This window comes from Stenella coeruleoalba (genome assembly GCF_951394435.1).
Source record: "Stenella coeruleoalba genome assembly, chromosome: 21".
Lineage (NCBI taxonomy): Eukaryota > Metazoa > Chordata > Mammalia > Artiodactyla > Delphinidae > Stenella > Stenella coeruleoalba.
Window position 1 is genome coordinate 22,274,908 of NC_137167.1, and position 23,342 is coordinate 22,298,249.

General features: G+C 41.0%; 1 protein-coding gene across 1 annotated transcript in view; it reads right to left on the reverse strand.

The window, feature by feature from the left end:
- TLR3 (toll like receptor 3) overlaps positions 1–23,342 on the reverse strand; it is a 356,518-nt gene that overhangs the window by 32,884 nt on the left and 300,292 nt on the right. The window contains exon 6 of the mRNA XM_079909147.1: positions 18,026–18,156. The gene's annotated coding sequence lies outside the window, so the exon portion shown is untranslated. The remainder of the gene's footprint in view (positions 1–18,025; positions 18,157–23,342) is intronic.

A 23,342-nucleotide genomic window follows, 5' to 3' on the forward strand; every position in this document is an offset into this window, starting at 1 on the left:
TCTGTGTGCTCGGGAAGCTGTAGGACGTACTCTAAAATATTCAACTCGCGGGCTTCCCTGGTGGCGCAGCGGTTAAGAATCTGCCTGCCAATGCAGGGGACACGGGGTCGAGCCCTGGTCTGGGAAGATCCCACATGCCGTGGAGCAACTAAGCCCGTGAGCCACAACTACTGAGCCTGTGCTCCGCAACGGCAGAGGCCGTGACAGTGAGAGGCCCGCGCACCGCGATGAAGAGTGGCCCCCGCTCGCCGCAACTGGAGAAAGCCCTCGCACATAAACGAAGACCCAACACAGCCAAAAATAAATAAATAAATAATAAATAAATAAATAAATAATCTGGTTTATACTTAAAAAAAAAATTCAACTTCATGGCAATACACGCTGAAGAGTAACTTTTGAACTATATAAAATTTATATAATTTTATAAATTTTATAAAGGCACAAACGTTTTATTCTAAAAATAGAGAAAAATATTTCAGCGTCTGAAAAATTTCCCTTTTCTTTACTGACTAAAGAATCAAGCTGGTGGGCTTCCCTGGTGGCGCAGTGGTTGAGAGTCCGCCTGCCGATGCAGGGGATGCGGGTTTGTGCCCCGGTCCGGGAGGATCCCACATGCCGCGGAGCGGCTGGGCCCGTGCGCCGTGGCCGCTGAGCCTGCGCATCCGCAGCCTGTGCTCCGCAGCGGGAGAGGCCACAACAGTGAGAGGCCCGCGTATCGCAAAAAAAAAAAAAAAAAAAGAATCAAGCTGGTGAAGAGAGAAAGTATCAGACTATAGAAGGGGATGAAAAAATGATGCCGTAGAAAATCCCCCAGTTTGGCACTTAAACGCTGGCACACCAATGTCCTCATTCCTTGGTATTTAAGGTTCCACCTGGGCAGGGCTGGGTGGGCTGAGCCCTGCACAGTGAAAATTAATTCCACTTGCACATTAACAGCTGCTTCTTTCTTGGTTGTCTCAGCAACGCTTTGACCTCTTTGGCTGTTAGTTTGAACTTTCAAATAAGCATGAAGTAAAATAGTTGTGAACATCTGCCTGACATGACTGACCTTCAATATCTCGAGGATCATATTATAAAGGAACCCACCCCAAGTTACTTTAAGTCATTGTTTTCCTGGTTGGAAATGTTCCTTCATATTCCATCTTCCCAGCACAGCATAGGAGAATAGGTTTCCTCTTGTTTTGTTTCTGAATGTGAGATTTTACTGAGAATATTTTTCCAGTGAAGGCAAAAAAAAAAAAAAAATTACCACGTTAAATAATTTTAACCTAAGTGTCACCACCCAATTTTTAACCCTACTGTAGTGAAAAATTCAGTAATCCAAGCTGTTATTTATGATCATTCCCTTCCTTGTATTTTAATAACCTGGGAGTGATTTAAAGAAAGATCAGCTGGTGGTGATACTTAGTAGGAAACTATGTCACTGTCTTAGGGCTAACTCTCTCCACTGTCCATTTCCTTCCATACCGAGTATGTGCGTGCTTATAATAATGGTTGCACCATACCGTGAGGATGCTCTGAAAGTGTGGGTTATACAGTCCTTAAAGAAAATCCCTTTGGGTGAATCAGAAAAGAGTAAGGACGTATATCTTTCAAAGTTTAAAATCATCAATAAAGGGGCTTCCCTGGTGGTGCAGTGGTTAAGAATCCGCCTGCCAATGCAGGGGACACGGGTTCGACCCCTGGCCTGGAAGGTCCCACATGCCACGGAGTAACTAAGCCCGTGCGCCACAGCTACTGAGCCTGCGCTCTAGACCCCGCGAGCCACAATTACTGAGCCCATGTGTCACAACTACTGAAGCCCATGTGCCTAGAGCCTGTGCTCCACAACAAGAGAAGCCACCGCAATGACAAACCCGCGCACTGCAGCGAAGAGTAGCCCCCGCTCGCCGGAACTAGAGAAAGCCCGCGCGCAGCAACGAAGACCCAACGCAGCCAAAAATATATAAATTTAAAAAATTTTAAAAATTAAAAAAAAATCACCAATAAAGAATTTTCTTCCTGGAGAAACTTTCATCAGTAGGTCTAGAAGGGAGGTAATTGCATAGAATATAATTTTTTTATTACTTGTGTGTGTACATATACATATATTTTTTCATTATTATGTTGTAATTATAGGTGAAAATTCTAAAACACAGGACTGAATTAGAGAATTGTTTTCAATGATAACAGATAAACATGTATTTTCCTCCATAATAATGTTTGTTCAGAGCTTTATACTTTTAAACTGTTTTCATATACTTGCACTTGATCCTCATCGTAAGCCCATCGGGTGGACAGGAGACATTGTTTCCTCATTTAACTGATGAAAAGCTACATACATACTTAATGGAGAGAGAAACATCTTGAATTGGCCATTAGAAAATCTGAATTATGAATAAAATGGATACACGACTCACTGTCCCAAAGGCTGAATCAGACCAGGCAGTAGACATGACCCAGACAAGTCAGACAAAACCAGGATTATTTGGGCCTGGATTTTATCCCATAAATTGTATCACTTGTTTCCTTCACTTTGGTAGCAGTAGATTGCTCTGGGAGTTGCTGACAGCATCAGTCAGGAAAATAAAAACGTGTCTTCATGTCCAATTCTCCCTCTGACCACAAGAGTGCAGTATTGTTCTCTGCACGTCTTGCCAGGCTCTCGTTCTAAGAGAAAAGATTGGAACCTGGCAATCAAATTATCCCACCCCTTCACAGGGTGCACCTAAGAGGTAAATGTCAGGAATCCCCAGTTCTAGACAGTGTCTCATTTGCCAGCCCCAAGCACTAGCAGATCTACATCAGGTGCTACGGTTTGGGTGAGGGAGGAGACTCTCTTTCATTAACCAGTCTCTAATTTGGGGTTCCAACTAAGTCTCGAGAGAGGCATGGACATATGTACACTACCAAACGTAAGGTAGATAGCTAGTGGGAAGCAGCCACATAGCATAAGGAGATCAGCTCGGTGCTTTGTGACTGCCTGGAGGGGTGGGATAGGGAGGGTGGGAGGGAGGGAGACGCAAGAGGGAAGAGATATGGGGACATATGTATATGTATAGCTGATTCACTTTGTTATAATTCAGAAACTAACACACCATTGTAGAGCAGTTATACTCCAATAAAGATGTAAAAAAAAAACAAAACCTAGTCTTCTTCGTTAAGCTATCAATGAGTAATTGTTATCACAGGCTCATAGATTTTCAGCCTGATTCATTTCCTAGAGAAAAGAAAATGGTGAATGGATTGCTGTGATCACTATTGGGCATCAAAAAAATTATAAAGGGTAGGAAAGGAAGAGAGAGATCCAATAAAGATGTAAAAAAAAAATTCTAAATGTTAAAAAGAAAAAAAAAAAGGAGAGAGAAAAAAAAACCTTTGCTCCTGTGATTAACTACTGCATAAAATATACTATTTTAAAAACTACCACGTAAAAATACATATCACACTACCTCAAGTATCATGTATTTTAACTGATGTTCAAAATGCTTCTACGGGTGTGTAGGTGGAAAGATGCTTCTGATGACTGCACAACAGCTGAGTGTTTCCAGGAGGATATAGAAGTAGCCTGTAAAAGTTTTTACTGTGGAAAGTAATGATCCCTAACTTTGCCTGGCTTCGCTGCCAGCACGGCCGGTGCTGTGGTTTTGATGCTGACAGCCGATAATAACTACTGGTCTACGAAGCTTCTGCAGCAAGACGAAGCCATGCATGGCCATACTCTCTATCTCATAGGTGAAGTCTTCACTCATATTTGGAGTTTCAAGGTTTCACCTTCCTCGGAACTGAGTATCTGTATCCCTCTGGCTGTATCCCTTCTGCTACCTTGTGCGTTAAGGCAATTTCCAGAGAGACTAGATTGATAATTTGTTTCAATTCAATAAAAATTGACTACAAATGACTCACACAGTGCTGAGCTATGAACTGAAATATATTGATATAAGACGCTGGCTTCTACAGAGCTAACCAGGCTGTGAGTTCTTCCGACTGCCCATTGACAGCAATGATCTGTTTTGCTGGTCCAGCTTCCTGCAGACACACGCTCTCCAGGCAGCCCCCTGCTTACGACGTCCAATGCTTCCCTCAGCTACTGCTGGGAATCCTGGAGCTGTTTCAGCAACACCCTCCTAGCTTCTGCCTTGCACACCCACACTTGTTCACGTCTGTTATCCTCAAAGCCCCATGAGAGCCAGGCTTCCTTCTATGGCTGCTGCCCGTGTTACAGAAGAGGACAGTGACAAGGGAGCTGTGTCCCTGGGAGCCCGAGCTGTTGACTCTCCTTGGGGTCTTCAATAGACCAGGAGTTGTCCTTTCCCACAATCTCTCCCTATATACAATCTCTCCCCATACAACCAGGTTGAGGGAGCAACCGATCAAAGCTAAACTTTCCTCCCCTTCTCTCTTTATCACCACGTATCTGTGACAACTCCTGACTCATTCTCCTTCAGCCACAGACCTCCCCTGAGCTGTCGTCTCAGACACCTCTAAATCCCATCACAGCCTTATGCCGGACATTCCCCCACAAGGGACGGATCACAAAAGATACCCTCCCTCAGGAAACTCACACGCATGGCTTTGCCAGTTCCTGATACTTGGCAGAGTAAACTGTATGTAGTGAACACTGAGGAAATGTTTGGAGAGTCGTGATGATGAGTGTGGGAATGTGCCCTAATTTTAGGGGTTACCAAGCCTGTCATCTGGTTAATGATTATTCTGGCAAATGTTAAGATAAGTATCCTTTAGTGTTTTAACACAGAATTCACTTGCTAGTGTGAACCATACAGCCGAATCCATCTTTAATTACCTATTTCCAGTGATTTCGTGTTAATCAACCTTATCTCTCTCATGAGACCATAAAGTTCGGCAGGTCAGGGAATGGGTTTTACCGCTGTTATATACTCTCTCCATGACCTCCATTTCAAGCATCCCAAGTTCTAACTGCCACCTCTTATATTTCCAGCTCCCTCCCTCTCCTTTCCCATCTCCAACAATCCTCTCCAATGCATCCTTCAAGTCTTTGCTAAAATGTTACCTCTACAGAGACCTTTTCTCCCCAAGCCTCCTCCCCTCTGCTTCATTCACCCCGTGGCACTTAGCGCCCTGTGACACCCCATCACTTTTTACTTTGTTTATTGCCAGCCCCCCCTTAATAAGGAATAAGCCCCATAAAGGAGCTTTTGTCTCTCTTGTTCACTGCTATAGCCTCAATGCCTGCAAAAGTGTCTGACACATTACATATGTGTTGAATAAATCAAGCTTTTAACACAGAATTTCCCCAGAGTGGGCAGTTAAGAAATACTTGTTTATCTGTATGAACACAGCTACGTTTTCATTAGTTTAAGAAAACGGAAGGTCAAGGGTCAGTTATACATGGTGCCGGAAGAGCCTGCAGAAACTTGCCACCTGTTAAAAATTTCCAGAAATGGTTTAAATGCAATTTTCTTTGGTAGCAAAATAAGCAAAGGATGATTTGATATGAAGACTTTGGGATTGGAACCATGGAAGGCCCTGGAACTAGCTAAGCTTCTAGGCTGATCAGTTCAGGGATTTCAAAACAATTTGCACAGCAGGACTCTTTCAACAGAGCCAAGCATTCAAACCACTTATAAAATATACAGCATTCATACTTTACAAATGCAGAGACGCATATAAGGGAAACTCCATAACAACAACAATAAAATATCCATCGATAACGTGATGGTCTTGATTAGCAAGGCTCCGTGTTACAAAATGTGCAGAGTGTTTAGTGGGATAATACTTTTCGATATTAAAAGTCTCCCTAATAGTTCCCTTTTTCCTTCCAAGTGGGGAGACAAGATAAGAATATTCCATTGCCCCAAGTGTTATTTGACACTGAAGAATGTAGGTGTACTAACCATGTCTTATTTTTTTTCTTATTTTTTTCAGCTTTAGGGAGATATAATTGACATATAACACTGTATAAGTTTAGGGTGTACAGTGTGGCGATTAGACATGTGTATATACTGAAAAATGATACCACGTTAAGGCTAGTTAACACATCTCTCACCTCACATAATTGCTATTTCTTTATTGCGGTTGTGGTGGTGAGAACGTTTAAAGCCTACTCTCCTAGCAACTTTCAAGGATACCATAGAGTATTGTTGACTATAGTTGCCATGCTGTACACTGGATCCCCAGGACTTTTCATCCTATAATTGGAAGTGTTTACCTTTTGTATTGTCTGTATTTTGATGTTTTGCGTCTGGGTCTTTGCTGACCCAGGAGGGACTCCCCCTTCCAGGGTGAACCAGTTCCTAGAGATAATAAACAACTTGCCTTCAGCCTTTCAAAAGCCTCATCTTTCAAAATGCAAATCAAACATTCCAGAGCCCATAGCCCTGACCTCTTTCTCTACTGGGTTCTCAGAATCAGGCCTAATTCCTGCACTAATTACCCCAGAGATTACCAGACAACTCAGGACAACCCCTGTGCCCCAGAGCCCATGAAAATTATTCAAACTAGACAATCCGCAGAGAGCTCACCTTTCCTTACCTGCTTCTCCCCATGGAAGCCACAGGAAAAGTTCTTGCCCACATTTTCATTTGCTCCCCCTGCCTCCTGACCTACTTGAATATCCCCGTAGGTAGCCCCCATGGTGCGATGTGCCCCCTCTTCCTGGGACCTGTAACAAACTATCTTTCACTGGCAATCATTTCCTGATGCCTCGGTTTTTCCATACCTCAATAATTATAAAATCTGTATCTTAAAACAGTAGAGAACAAAATAAGTTAATTCTTGGCTTTTGAGGGATTCTGTAGCTGTGGTTCTGGAGTATAAGAAACAACTACTACATTAATAACAAATGGGGTTTGGAAGAATGAAAAATCTGTAATTCGTATAAGAAGAAAAGAGCAGAGCCATAGATGAGAAGAAAGATGTCAGACTCACAAGGAGCCTCCTGAAGTCTACTTCCCACTCGCCCACCTGCCCCTGCCCGGGGCTCAGCTGAGTGAGGTGTGTAATGGACAGGTTTGGGTAAGCAACACGAAGGCAAATCTTTATCCTCCTTCCTCTCTGGAGTTCTAGGACTTGGTGATCTTCAGACATCTTCCTAATTCGCACAAAAATTCTTTAAGGTTGGTGTTATTAATTTACAGATGAGAAAAATGTGATTGAGAAGATTAAGACCACACAATTATCAAATCAGTGGTATTGAATTATAATACTAAGAGCTGTCATTTACTGGTTGATTCCTATAGTGCAATGATGCTATTTTATCGTAGTCGTTCAACCACATAGAACGGTGCATCACATAAATGCGGCACGTGGCCTCTGCATTCATGTAGCCTGGCCTCCAATTCTGATTCTGCTAGTCAGTAGCAAAATAGTTCATCCTGTAGGTCATAAGTCAGTTTCATCAAGGTCTATTTTTTCTTTCTATTCATTTTTTTACTTTTTATCTTTAAAAATGTTTAAAGCAATAGATGTACAGAGTTTGTGAAAAAAGTCAAATGTCCTAAAGGCTTATAATGCAAACAGCAGACCCCAGCCTACTCTTAACCTCTCATCAATGTACTCTCCTGGGGCAACCAATTTTTACTTTCTTAACTAATACTCCCAAATAGAAACTAATCTATTTATGCTGTTATTTTTGATTAATCAATTAGGCAATATGTTTTAGACAATATCTATTACCTCACTGTTATGGAAGATGAGGATTTAGCTGCTAGATCAGCTATCTAATGCTCTACTATGCTCTTTGCATCACCAATTCCACCATTGCAATATTAATCGTATTAACACCTAGTTACATGAGCGTGACTCTGTAGCTTTGATTTACTGCAGAAAATAATCATGTAGTGAGATTACATTTCTTGTTTTGGAAAGTGTCCCTTTTGCTAGGAGTTACCTATAATCTATCTTTGTTTTATTTATCTCCATGGTACTAATCACTTTTATATATCCAGTGATGTATTTTTCTGTCCTTCTCTCTGGAATACAAGTGCACAGGGGCAGGGATACCTGTCTATTGATTCGCTGCTGTAACACCAGAACAGGAGAGTGCCCAGCACCAAGGAGAGGCTCTATAAACCTTACTGAATGAATGAGTATCTATGAGAAAGAACATTCTGGTGTGGAATTAACAGAACTGTTACCAATCAATGGTAGAAATATGTGTGATCTCCCCAGAGGACAGAGGAGGTAGGGCAGAGACAGTGAGTCACATGGTTCCCTGTGTTGGCCATTATACGGCTCCATGGGCCCGAGGTAGTTAGCGTGAGTCTCAGGAGGAGGAATGGTGATAACATTTAGCACAGGTGTGTGACAGTTATTGCATGCAGGTAAGCTGAAGAGCTAGAGAGAGGAAAAACACAGAAGCAGACAAAATGCAATCTGCTTCCAGCCGTTTGTTTATCTGAAACACGCATGGATTAGATGTACTAGGCTAATACCTGTGGTCTTGCCTGCGATGAATCAAAATTTGAATAATAAGAATACTTTGGAGGCAAACGTTCAGATTAATAGATTTCTCTACTTAACATAAGCTTGCCAGAAAATCCTTTTTAATGACTCCCTTGTTAAAAATAGTTTTAAAGTATTTAAACAGACTTCTTTCCTTAATAGCATAATATGCTGAGTATGATTAATTTATATTTGGATAATATGGTAGTATTTCATTAGCATTAACCTGAAGGTTAACTGTGCTGGGGTAAGCCAATGCTGAACAAATGCCTCTGTCTTGAAGGTCTGTGTTCCAGTCCTCATTTGACCTGATCCAGCTGAAGGTGACCTTTACTGAGTCCCTTTATTTCAGTCTTTACTATTTTGCCTCTGAATAAGGGTATAGGACTAAGTGATCTGACAGTCATCGGATTTTAACAGGCTATTATGCTGCAATAGTTTAGATACAGAATAGGTGAGAGGAAGGGATTTTTACATGCTGATCAACTCACATAGTCAGGAAATCGTGGATTTAAAATATGCATTTTAAAATCCCGCTTGTCATTTGCCTATCGTGATTTTTTAAAGTTAATACATGAAGAGCAAAAATTCTAGGTATTTGGTAAATTTAATAACGTGCTCTCAGTTAAATTATGTTTTATTGATTATAGAGTGCTACCTTCTATATCCCCAATTAAGGCGGAATTGTACATCTGATCATGATCAGTGATGAGTGATACATTTAATAAAATTATAGACCCTCAGTCCCAGGAGTCTAGATATCACTTGGTCTACTTCTTATACCTTTATGTACAAGAAAAAAATGGAGTTAAAAGTGTGTGTGTGTGTGTGTGTGTGTGTGTGTTTAGGTGTATGAGTATAAAAGAGAGAGTAAGAGATGATTTTTCCCCACTCTAAATTAATCTAACCCACAGCCATCCAAACTTGTATATTCTATGCCCCCAGATTCTCAAAAGAATGAATCTGTGGAAACCAAATAAAAATCCAAGAACGTCAAGTTCTCATATTTTACCAGTCTGTTGGCGTCACATGGAATATTCACATGTAACCTTTGAAAGGAATAGTAATGAAGGTGTTGACAAGTCTGTGTGGAATCCATACAAATTTTGTGGATGGTGAAAATATTATTGGGCCTCAAAACTTGAACATCTAATTAGTCATTTTCATGAACTCTAATAAAAACATCTTTTTTGTTGTTGTTGTTGTTGGCTGCACGGCCTGGGGGATCTTAGTTCCCCGACTAGGGATTGAACCCACGCCCTTGGCAGTGAAAGCATGGAGTCCTAACCACTGGACTGCCAGGGAATTTCCTGATGAAAATATCTTTTATCTCTTTTAGCACAGCATGCAATTGATACCAATTTCTTTGGTGGGAACAGGAAAGGGGGGAGTTGTCAGTTAATAAGGAAACAAAGTAAATCCAATTTCTGTGTTGTTTGAAATGATTTTTTGTAAATGCTTGAGCTTCTTTCCTTAATAAAGAAAATCTCATGACAAAATATGTGAGTTTGTGGAATGTCCTCCCCAGAGAGCTTGGAAAACAAGCCCAACATCAGACCCACATATCCGGAGTGGCTAATCCCAGATGTGTCATTAATTTATAGACTTGATGTTTTGAATTACAAAATTTCAAAACTTCTTATGGAATTTAATTCTCCTAAAAACGTCTCAGAGGAGATGTTCATTGCACTCTGAATCCTTTCTCTGCATGTGTAACTCTGAAGAGTTAAATAGTAAAACCTGGATGAAAAGACCAGGGTATCTGATAGTGACGTTTAGGAAGTAACATATAATCAACATTGTCTGCAATGTGGGAGAGACATTTTCAGAAAGTATTTAACGGTGAAGTGACTTCCTTCTCACCCCAATTTAGGACCATCTATATACAGTCATGCTCTGTCACAGTTCACATGGAGAGAAGACATTTCTGACTAATGTGCAGCTTTGAGAGACATTTATTTTGTAGAATGCTCTGGAAGGTGGCAGATCTACTTTGGCCTCAGCATTACACGAAAGTGGGCAGAGGCAAATTCCTAAGTAGGTGTTCAGTGCTTGAGGTGTGACTTATTTGCTGTAGACAGTTACTAGATTTTTCAATAGCTGTAAGAAATGCCCTTTAACGAGAAAATAGCTAGTCCATTGTAGACAGATTAGAAATGACAAAGAATTTTAAAATGAAAAATATATATGTATATATATATATATATATATATATATATATATATATACACAACTACAGGTTATATGAGTTTGTTCTGGTATTGACCGAAATCCCTTCTCTCTTGGAACTGTTGAAAATTATAACCAAGAGAACTAATCCCTTCCAAGAGAGAAGGGATTTCGGTCAATACCAGAACAAACTCATATAACCTGTAGTTGTGTGTGTGTATGCGTGTATGCGTGTATGTCTTTACACACCATACAAGATATGACTCCAGTGTTGGTGCTGCAGACTTGGTCCATTTTCATGTCATAAGACTTCTTATGGTTGTAGAAGGGCCAAGTCCACTAGGTCTTAGGGGCCTCATCATCTTCTGCTTGGAGGGCAGCTTCCATATTGACTTTCTGCCTCCTGCTTCCCTGGGAGTGTGAACCTGCAGTCACCTTCCCATGTAATGGTGGCCCTTTGTGTGTGTGTGTGTGTACGTACATACATGTCACACGCCCGCACATATATGCACCACACGCGGGCATGCACACATACGTGTTACATGCATGCGAACATGTGCGCATGCATGTGTATTATATGCGCGCACATGCGTGTATACATATATGCGTATGTGTGTGCACGCGTGTGCTCCGGTTCTTTCTAGCCTGAATAAATAGATAGGGTCACGCTAAGGATTAATAATAATAATAATAATAATAGCAGTGTCACTAGCCCTTCCTTAGTTACACCTGATCACATGGAACATCCTGCCAAGTCCTTTCAAGGCACCTGTAAAAGGCACTAGGTGTGTACGTGCAGGTCACTGGTGGAGTAGTGGGTTTCCTTGTCCATTGGGTGCCTGGAGACCTCCGCCAGGCACATCCTGCCGTGTGCCATGAGCTGTGCCCGTATTCCCCACCTCAGACACTGCTGCAGTGCACGGGCGGCCTCCTTGCGCAAAAGCCAAGCAAAAGGTCATCTGTAAGTTGGGAGACTGCCCTGTGTTTCGTTCTGTTGCCTGGTGCAACCTGAAATAGCTGTTTGTTTTCCCCTTAAAGCTCTCCCTGTCCCGGGACTCAGCCTGTGGGACTGGGGCAGGGCCAGAGCTGAAGAGTGGACATCAGGCTGCACACAGACTCGCTCCGTCCATCCCTGGGATGAAGGCCTAACTTACGTGGGTCCCTCTTCCCTTAAAACTGGCTCCTCAGATAAACAGACCTCTGGAGGCCTCAGCAGGGAGCCACACATCCATATTCACTCTCAGTTGAGGCTCCAGTAGGTTCCACGTTAATACACGTATGTATATGGTACATGTGCACGTGTGCACAGGCAAACACACACCAGTGCTACTGAATGCTGGCTGCTCACTGGAACCACGTACCCAGTTCTAAAACATTTAGTCACCTGACCCCACCCATGACCACTTGAAATGGGCTCTCTGAGGAGGTGAGATGGTTCCTACACTATCCACAGACAATTCTGATGCACAGTAAGGCCCGGAAACGCTGGTATGTGCGTGTGGTTCTGGGCTGGGCCGTGCTCTGTGAGAGCACTCGGGGGATTCAGTATGAGACCAGTGTTGGACCCGCAGGCCCGAGCTACTCCTGAACCGGGGCACCCAGGGCGCTGCAGTCAGTCCGGGGCCCATGATGGAAAGCTAAGCTGTGCTGAAGTTTTTGAAGAAGTGCTCCTCAACAAAACTCCCTTTAGTGGTTCTCATCTCCGGCTACATTGAAATCATTTGTAAAGCTGGCCCTCCAACCCAAGTTACCAATTGCAAAAGTATATGGCAAAGTCTGGATATCTGTGAATTTTTTTAGTTCTACTGTCTTCATTCTATGTGAGTGTCACATGTTACACTTGCAACATTGATGCATTTGGTTAATTATAGTTCATTAAGTGATTAGGGAGAAGTTCTTTCAAGATTGGGAGCGTAAACATTATCTTCCACATACCGCAGAGAATATGTTCAAGGTTAGTTGCCAGCGAGGAAGAAAGTAAAAAAAAAGAAGAAGTAGAGTGTCCTATTAGAAGACCAGATAATACGATAAATAAAACACAGAAGGAACGCTTGTAATATATTTCCCAATGAATAAAAATTATTGGAAGTGTATTTAATGTCAAACAGGTGCAAGGAAAATAGGAGGGTAGAATGCTGCTTACAGAAAACAATGAGCTATAAGATTGAAAACACAGGAAAATTCCATTCCCTGTCAATACACCAACTAGCATTCTGAAGACAGTCTTAGAAAGAGCAAACCTATTCAGGAGTGGCAGACATGGTACTTAAAATAGGGTTAAGGTCTGGCCAATGTAGAGGATGAGGACCCTCTGGAAATGACATCAACAAAGACACGTCCTGCCATATACGGACATGGGGCCAAACCTGGACTATAAATTGATGATAAGAATTTGAGCAAGGAAAAATAATGAGGAATCCTGACCCAATCAGGATGTAATCTATTTATCAAACTTGACTAAAGACTGTTTCTAGTTTCTCAATATGGAGGAACTGGAAATTTTAAAACCTTACAGTATTGGCTTTTGTTGCTTTTGATGACTCATACTGAAGTAAACTGTATAGCATATTGAAGATCGTTCTTACTCCTTGGCGTGGTTTTGAACATCCTCTCAAGTATTTCTATTGGCTTCATAAAGCAATAAGGTTAAAGATTCTTCCAGATATTGTGAACGTGATACATCAGGACCATGTAGTTTCCTCATGACCATTAGTTACAACTCTGGTAGATGCAGTGTGATGATCCATGAAACCAGCTTCTCTTCCAGAAATTTCCTTGGTCACTTTTATTTACTTAGATTATGCTCCCATTAGGTTTTTTCCAAGCGAGGCCCTACCTAACTTATTATTCACTTGATGTATTTTTTAAAAGCTCTAAAAACCACCCCTGGGTGAATGTCACAGATCGTATCACTGCCACCTGAGTGGCCATCTTAGTCTCTGATTATTTCTTTAGTCACAAACATGAACATCTATGCAATAGGAGGTCAACTGTCGATCGTGATCACCCACACCCACACCCAGAAGTGGAACCAGAAGTAGGGGTGCATCCAGTACGAGAATGAAAATATATCTCTTAAAGTTGTTCTTAACAGAAGGGAGAAAATCTTCAGAAGTCATCTTCAGAGTTTTTATTCCTAAATATAGACAGTTTTAAATTATTTGAAGAAACCCCTTCAGAACATTTGGAGAAGAATTAAGTGGGGGATGTCATCCCCAAAGTAGCTGTCATCTTTATGAGGACTTTGCAAGAGATGCTCAGAACAGGTTCTTATGTCACAGGTGTCTTACAAGTGTCAGAAGAACTACATTGTGAGGAAGGGAAGGGGTGACAAAGAGTAAAGAAAGTATATAGGGGGGACTTCCCTGGTGGCACAGTGGTTAAGAATCCACCTGCCAATGCAGGGGACACGGGTTCGAGCCCTGGTCCAGGAAGATCCCACACGCCACGGAGCAACTAAGCCCATGCGCCACAACTACTGAGCCTGAGCTCTAGAGCCCATGACACAACTACTGAGCCCACGTGCCACAATTACTGAAGTCTGAGCGCCTAGTGCCCGTGCTCTGCAAGAGAAGCCACCGCAATGAGAAGCCCGCACACCGCAATGAAGAGTAGCCCCCGCTCACTGCAACTTGCGCGCAGCAACGAAGATCCAACACAGCCAAAAATAAATAAATAAATAAAAAATTTTTAAAAAAGAAAGTATATAGGTAAGTATTGGAATGATATAGGCATACAATAATTTGTCAGGAAAGTCTGTGGGCTCATCTACACTGGAGGTATGAAAGCCACCACTTACCTCTATCATTCAGCATAATGATAATATTCAGATAAATAGGCTTGTTATTGTGCATAAATCTCAATATGGCTTCCCTCTTTTTATAGACTGGGAAATTGAAGAGATGGCAGTGCTTACATGATCACATTGTTAAAATGAGACTACACTGAGGATGGTTCAAAGTTTCTAAATTTTATACTTGTATCTCTTTATTACGGAATCGTTTTAACGTTTCAAAAATAAATAGATGGAATAGTGGGGCTCAGGAGAAATTTTGTCTTATTATTTGAGGCGAACCCAGAATAAATCCTGTGGCAAGGAGCCTGACTTTATATCTCAGCTCCGGTTTTTAAGATGCAGGCCTCATTCTGGGGCAGATTCTCTCAGCGTGATGGCAAGATGTCTCTCATTTCCCCAGGCTTATGATAGCAGCTCAGCAGCCTCATAGGAAAGAAAGATCCTTTTCCCCTAATATTTCAATAACAATCCTGAGATCAACTCCCCTTAGAACAGCTTAAGTCATGTGACCATTCTTAATGCAACCACTGTAGCCAGAAGTATGGGAGATGCCCATGGTCCAGAGCAGGATTAACCCCCAAACCTGGAGCTTGGGGATGGCATCAGGAACCCCCAGTCCACAGGGCTGAGAGTAAAGAGGAAAGTTGTGGCTTTTGCCAAAAGAAAATCAGGACGCTATTATCAAAGGCAGGTGATTGAATGAGCAGCAAAAAGAGAAGATCTTTTCAAGCTAACTTGTATCTTCTTTCCAATCATTGAAAAGTTATTCCATACAGGGTGTTTGGATTTGGGCTCACCTCACCCACAACTAATCACGCTAATTTGCTACGGTAAACTTAAAGGAAAACCCAAATGTCTTATAAACTACCAAATAATATTTTGTTTTCTATAGTTATATATAAAGCATATTTTTATAGGCCAAAGGCAATAGTATAATGCTGAAAATAATGAAGCTTGAAAGTCAATATATTTAATTGAAAATATGAACATATTAAATGACCTAGAAAATAAAGGAAAAATATTTAGGATTTTTATGGGCATGAAGACAAGTGGTTAAGGAATGGCTCCTAGAGTTTTACACATCAGTGCAAATAAAACAGCTTTGTAACTTTTAAACACAAGCCATTCCAAGGAACCTTAGACACTAGGACATGCCTCCAGTGCTTGACTGAGCTGATGAAAAGATGCTAAATGGAATTCAGCCCTAAAGTTTCCAGTGACCCATATCTGAAACCTGGCAGCTCCCACAACATTATTATAGCTGAGGAAAAAGGTCCAGAGCATGAAATGTTGTGTTTGTGAGTGATCGGTTTTATCTGAATCCTTGTTTTTCAGACTTTAAGCAATTATGCTGTCAACTCAGAGAATGTGGCTCCTAACGTCCTAAAATCAGCAATAGTCACGGTCTCATTCTAACCAAACAAGAGCGTGTTAGTTACTCTGCTGAGGTATAGTCCAGTGTACATTCATTCCTCCTATCCATCTTTGACACATGAATAGGGGGTTGGTTTATGACCTGAACACAGAAAAGAGCTAGTTGAAAGTATTGAAAATTTAGGGGACAAGCAATACCATTTGTGAATAGTATTTTTTTCTATATTATTTGCAGAGCTATGTTAAATTTCTGACTCATGAAAATTCAGTAGTTTGAGATGAGTCCATCTGTGAACATATGGTAGAAAGTGCTGTACACTTAACATGTAAATTTACATTCCATAAAAATTTTCAAATTGCAAAAACTATGGTTGTTAAAAATATTACAGGATACTAATTTATGACATTGATCTTAGAAAGTTCTACCCTGCTAGTAAATCAGGTATTAGGTGCCAAAACTTATTCCATCATATGCAACAACTATACCAAGAGTAAGAATGGGAACATACCTGCTGAATGTCAAGCACTTCTTATTTTATGACCAACCCCATTACACAGATGAGGAAATTAAGGATCAGGAAGATGACGAAAATTGTCTGAAGTCACATAAAAATTTACTTACCTGAAATACGAACAGAGGTCTAGCTGGATTGTCCTTTTTGCCATACCATGTCACACCAAGGTGCCCTAAGCACCACTTTTGTGTTGTTCTTTACAAAGAGAAAACCTGGTTTCTGTATGCTGACACTCATTACTGCCTAAATTTACTCCAGATGTATTACTTTTTCCATATATATATTTCCACAAATACTTTAGACTCAGTTGTTACACCTTTTTGTATGAGTATGTATGTATGTGTCTGTCTTTACCATTCTGATCTAATTCTATAGAAGGCATAACATGGTAAGCCCTATCACAATTGAGACATTATAGTTCTATTGGTAGGATATTCCAAGACACAATTTACTCTTGCCTTTTACTTAAGTCAATATACTGGTGATGGTTTTGAAGTTTCTTTTACCTACAGGTCTTTTTAAAATTAATTTCTATTGGAGTATAGTTGATTTACCTACAGGTATTATTGATAATTTATTGCAAATATATTCAAGTAGAGTATGATGCAAGTCTTATGTATGTTCTGCCACATTTAAATGACCATTTTATGGGAAATCTGATTGTCATTAGAGTTAATTTGAAACGGAGCAGGACTCTACGGTCCTTGCCCTCCCCCCGCCCCCCCTCCAGGTCCTCCACCTGCCTTTTGTCTGTGGAAAAACTTTAGCCAAAGAATAAGTTTAATCAGAGAAGTGAGAAAATGCAGAAACGAAGGAAAAGCGTCAAAGGAGACCAAATAATAATAGTTTAGTCATTAAGCAAAGTCAAGGACCTCTAGTTCCTCCTCAAGGGCTATAGATCATATCCTGAGCCGTATCCTGTGAGCTGTCTTGTAGCTACAGAAACCCACACCAGGTGGAAGAAGTTAACTACATGATGACCAGACTGTAGCCATGACCTAAGCTGCCACAATTCCAAGAATCGGCCTCAAAGAAACTGAAACAAACCGACCCTGGAACTAAAGATTAACTGTACTTAAAACAATGGAAATGATGCTGGTTGGACCACCAATGACCAATTTCAAGATGACTGTCAGAGCTGACTGTGCTGTTTCTGCACGTAGCCCCTCCCTCCGTCTATAAAAGCTCTTGCCCCCTGATTGTCGGGGGGTGGGGGGAGTTGGCCTTTGGACAGGCATCCGCACTCCCCACCACCGCAGTTGCCGGCCTCTGAAATAAAGCAACCTGTCCTTTCCTACCAACACTTGTCTCTCAAAGATTGGCTTTCGAGCAGCGAGCAGCCGGACCTGGGTTCGGTAACAAATCTGGTTTACAGCTGACCAAATGTAACACTTCTATATCTGGTAAATTCTTTTTCTAACCAGTCCACCTGGAACTGCATCACCTGTTAATTGATCCTAAAAAGGGATGCCATATTTAAGGTTGCGATGTTTTTTATTTGTTTACTTGACAACCTCTCATTTATAGCACCGTCTCCATATTTTCCTTTCCCTCCAAGCCATGTCCATTTTGCAGAACTCAGTTTCTGGCTTAAGCCCATGTTTCAGGGGAATGAGGTCACTCAAATATCATTTGCCAGATCTCTCCACCAAAGGACAATAACCAAGGACTGGATGGAAAATCTCACACAAAGCCAGATGAGACTTTGCGCTAATGAGACCGCGGTGTTGGTTACAACGATGGTATCTCTCAAAGGCAGCATAGTTACCGTAAATGCTCCAATCAACTTCTCCTCTTCAAGCTCTCCTGGGCAGACCCAGAGACTCCAAGTCTAGATTTGACCTTGTTTTTCAAGAGGTTTTTTTTTTTCTTTACCATTTGATGTGGCCAGTGCAGGTTCTGGAAATTAAGGTGCGACATTAGAAAAAGGTGGAGGTTCCTAACTCCAACTATGTTCAATGCAACCCGTTGTTTCCTATTATGCAGTTTATTACAGTTTTGGCATATGGTAGACAGAAATGTTCTGTCTGCTGAACAACTGAACTTGGAGACCTGAATTTTAATTTACCATTTACGTGCTGTACGGTTTTGCTTAAGTCTCTGAAGTCCTCTGTACTTTGCTTTCTTAGTTGTTAAAAACTGGAAAAGAAATAATAATCCTACCTGCCAGAGTTGCCTCCAACATGTGGGAGTACTATGTAAACATATAAACAATAAAGACTTATAAAATGCAAGTTACTGTTATGTGTAATGTTAAATCAAAAACCGTTAAACTTCAACCTTCTAATGACAGAACCTGCAGTAACAGCACCCGTGGAAATATGAATAGTAGGATGAACCAAATTAACCTTTTTTTCAGGTGCATATCTATCAGAAAGGAGTACTAAGTTGGTATTTTTTGTACACATCTGAACAGGAATAACTCCCATGAAATTATGCTTTTCATGGAAACTTTGACCATATTAATCTTGGCAGAGTTTGGGTAATATTTTTGGAACTCTGAAAGGACTCTTTCATTTTAATTCCCATGAAAGGCTTTATTTTTCTATATTGTATTAGGGAAATCCAAAGAGAAGAAATAAAAGGCACCATCATACTTCTGATAATATTTTATGGAAATAAAACAGCAGGATCAGAAGGGTGCCCTCCGATGTCACCTTTACTGTGACTATAATCGATGTATAAGTGTGAGCCTTTCAGCCTTTATTCATTAATCATTCATTTCACACTTAGTGATTTCATAAATTCATGTTTGTACAATACATTAATAAACTGGCATTTTCACCTTGAAGCTGTTTTTTTGCAAAGTGATTTTATCTCAGCACAACAGTGAGTCAGACTCCCTCAGCTGTTTCTACTTCTAAACGTCCCAACTTCTGCAAAGTATACCGGCTCTTTCAGGCTATTGCAGCAGTAACCTAGTCTGAATGCTACACTGGCTGGCTCACTTGAAGAGTTAACTGAGTTCAAGAATGGATAATGTGCCCCAGAGAAGCTAAAGGAGAAAAGGCACCTTGCTGTACTTGATTACTTTGCACTTATTATTCCACTGACATGGAGATTTTAGGAGGCAGTTGGAGCTTCTTTTGTTCCTAACAGTAGAAATGAAACAGGGAATGTTGAAGGATTAACAAGTCCTAAGAACTGAGCCTCGGCACCCTCAGAATACAGTGAAATCTTTAAGTCGTCCCAATCCCGAGAAAACTGCCTCTAAGTGGTTTTGCCAAAACAAGTCTCTCTACCACTAGGAGATTGTCAAGACTCCAATTAGTAAATCCCTAAGCTCCAAAGTTAATTATGAGGGTAATGAAAAGTGCTGGAAAATCCTCATTCCTGGGAACAGGAAGAATCAGATCAGCCATTAGCCCTACTGGGTGCATAGAGGAATTAGAATCCACCACAGAAAGAAATGTCTGTGCTCCTACTAAGATGGAATAAAGATGATTTAATGATTATTACTCTTAGATAAGTTTCAGTAACTTTTTGAAAGCAATAAAAGCCAGCAAAGGACACTGGATGTTTATTCCTCTTAAAATAGTCTCTCAACTCTTATGCACTACAAGGAAAAATATGTTTAAGGTATTAGGGAAAAGAGAAGAATAAAAAAATGATTTTCCTTCAGTAGGAAAAGCCAGGATTCTTTTACTAATGTAACAATGAAGATTTTGGTATTTAATAATTGAAAGTAATGTCAACTCCCCCAGAAAAGAGGAGATCAAAGATAGATATCCTATCAAAGATAGATAACCTAGAAAAGATAGATAGTACACTATGAAACTATCACAAAACTAAGTGTAAGTATGAAAAATAATGGTGGAAGACCACATATGTCAATAAGTTTGGTTAAAGCTTCACCCTGAGATGCTTTCTTTTTTTTTTCATCTTTATTGGAGTATAATTGCTTTACAATGGTGTGTTAGTTTCTGCTTTATAACAAAGTGAATCAGCTGTACATATACACATATCCCCATATCTCCTCCCTCTTGTGTCTCCCTCCCACCCCTTTAGGTGGTCACAAAGCACTGAGCTGAGCTCCCTGTGCTATGCGGCTGCTTCCCACTAGCTATCTGTTTTACATTTGGTAGTGTATATAAGTCCATGCCACTCTCTCACTTTGTCCCAGCTTACCCTTCCGCCTCCCTGTGTCCTCAAGTCTGTTCTCTACGTCTGCATCTTTATTCCTCTCCCACCCCTAGGTTCTTCAGGACCTTTTTTTTTTTTTTTTTTTTTTAGATTCCATATATATGTGTTAGCATACAGTATTTGTTTTTCTCTTTCTGATGTACTTCACTCTGTATGACAGTCTCTAGGTCCATCCACCTCACTAAAATTACACAATTTTGTTTCTTTTTATGGCTGAGTAATATTCCATTGTATATATGTATCACACCTTCTTTATCCATGCATCTGTCGATGGACACTTAGGTTGCTTCCATGTGCTGGCTATTGTAAATAGAGCTGCAATGAACATTGTGGTACATGACTCTTTTTGAATTATGGTTTTCTCAGGGTATATCCAGTAGTGGGATTGCTGGGTCGTATGGTAGTTCTATTTTTAGTTTTTTAAGGAACCTCCATACTGTTCTCCATAGTGGCTGTATCAATTTATATTCCCACCAACAGTGCAAGAGGGTTCCCTTTTCTCCACACCCTCTCCAGCATTTATTGTTTGTAGATTTTTTGATGATGGCCATTCTGACTGGTGTGAGGTGATACCTCATTGTAGTTTTGAGTTGCATTTCTCTAATGATTAGTGATGTTGAGCATCCTTTCATGTGTTTGTTGGCAATCTGTATATCCTCTTTGGAGAAATGTCTATTTAGGTCTTCTGCCCCCGAGCTTTCAAATCAGGATATTTAGTAAATGAACTGGAGGTTATAAAGACAGGTAGATTTCATCACAGATAACTCATGAAAGCCTAGGAACACTGGGAATTTTACCTTTAAATTGCACATGAGGAAATAATTCCTTATAAAGAAGATTGCTGTTTTGGTAGAGCCTGCTGAAAATCCACCAAAATCTCTCTCCCATTATTCCATAGCACAAAATCTCTCCTCCATTTTTCCATAGCACTAGAGTTGTTGCTGGGCCCCAAACTGCCCAATCAGACAGCGCATTTCCAAGTCTTCCTGGCATATAGGTGTGACCGTGGAGCTCAGTTCTCATCAATACAATATGGATGAAGTGATCTTGCTTGCCACTTGATCTTTGTCTTAAAATATTGGGCAAGGACACTTCCATACTTCTTCTCTTGTGCTAAATCACTGAGGAATTACTGAACTAATGAGGAAAGCATTCTACGGAATGGAGGTAAACGAAAATGGAACGAACCTGGCTCCCTGAAGGCCTGCTTAGAGCTTTAGAGAGGAGTCACCGCCAGTCCAGACCACACACCTCAATCCTCTCACAAGAGGGGGAAACAAACTTTCCAACTCTAAACATTTAAACTTTAAATAGCGTGAATATAGTCCTAATTTGCTTAGGACAGTCCTGTCCTATGCCTGTTGCCTTGGCATAATTATAAATGGCGTTCTCTTTCACTGTATCAAAATAAATTACATGGTAACCCTGTTTTAGTTCAATGTTTCATGCTACTTCTTTATATTAGTAGCCCAGCTTCTCTACAACCAATATAGAAATTGGCACTTGGAATTGGATGCTAACATAACAGGACCTAAAATAGGTGTGATTAGCAGTCATGTGGTGGGAGGTGAGGGCAGGTATATACCAGGTTAGGAGACTGGATATACTCTGGTAAAATATTTGTAAAATTACACCCTTTTGATAACTTGAAAGACAGACCACATGTACCTATCAAGTCTGTAGCCAGAGTGCTAGAATGTTAATCTGTGCTGGTTAGTCTTTGCTGCATTTAGTAAGGTATTAAAAGAAAGAAATAAACACAGGCAAGAATTGGCAAGTTTAAAAGCAGAGATGAAATAGAACAGATGGGGTTGGAAATACCTCCTGTCTATACTTCAAGCAACAGTAGATTCATAGCTGTTGTTTCTCAGAACCTTTCTCAAAGACTTACTGTTAAGCAAAAGCAAAAAAAGATCAGATTAAGAGTGTTGCCTTTACACATAAACTCGCTGTTTCAAACGTCATCAAAAGAGGTCTCTCTACAATAAGGAAGAGACGTATGTCCCAAATCCAGGAAATAAGGCCGGCCCAAGCATTATGTGCAGACAAGGGCTTTGTGTATGGTGACTGGAACCTGGGGCTGATGGGAAGAAAGAAAACGATGTAGAAGCCTGCTTAATTTTTGAAATCACAAACCTGGCTTACAGAAATGCCTGGGACTATTTAAACTCCAAGCAAGCATCCACTCCATACCCACTTCAGATTCAACATGGAAACAATGAACAAGGAAGACCAGAAGACCCTCCTCAAATGGCATGGCCAGGGGCTAAGGAGGATGATGACCTAGAGTTACTCTGAGAGAAGAACCCACTGTGACAGGATGAACTGGCCAAGGACACAGTCGATGGTCAGGGCAGAGAATCTACACAATTCCTGCCCAGTTAAGGACCATCAGTGAACCTGCATTTTGTTCCTCCCTTTTCCAAACTGAAGTCTTCATTGTGGGAATGCTATTCCTGCCCCACCCCTGTGTGGGCATGTATATGTGAAGGGGACACAGAGAACTGGCCTTTTAGTTTATAGGTCATTGGACAACCTCTGGACCATATAAAAAAGACTGCCCCTGACCTAGATCTGAATCCAGACCTCGAGCTGGGTCCAGGACTGGTGGGACTCTAGGAGTCCCCTTGGAGAGCAGAGGGATGTGTCTTGTGAATGGAAAATCACACCCAAATATTTGGGTGATGCTTGGAAGAGTCTGAGGAACACAGCTAGTTATACACCAAGATTTATTCCACATTTTCTTTAGAAACTATGCAACATCTTGGCTCGTGGCTGCCCTTATACAGATGACATTTCTGAGCCTCCCTCGCAGATAGTGGTGGCCTCGTGACAAAGTTTCCCCATGGAATTTGAGGAGAAGTGACATCTGCCTCTGGATCAGTCTTTAAAACATGGAGCACGTGCTTCTCTCTCTCCCTTCACTCACACTGGTGCCCGCG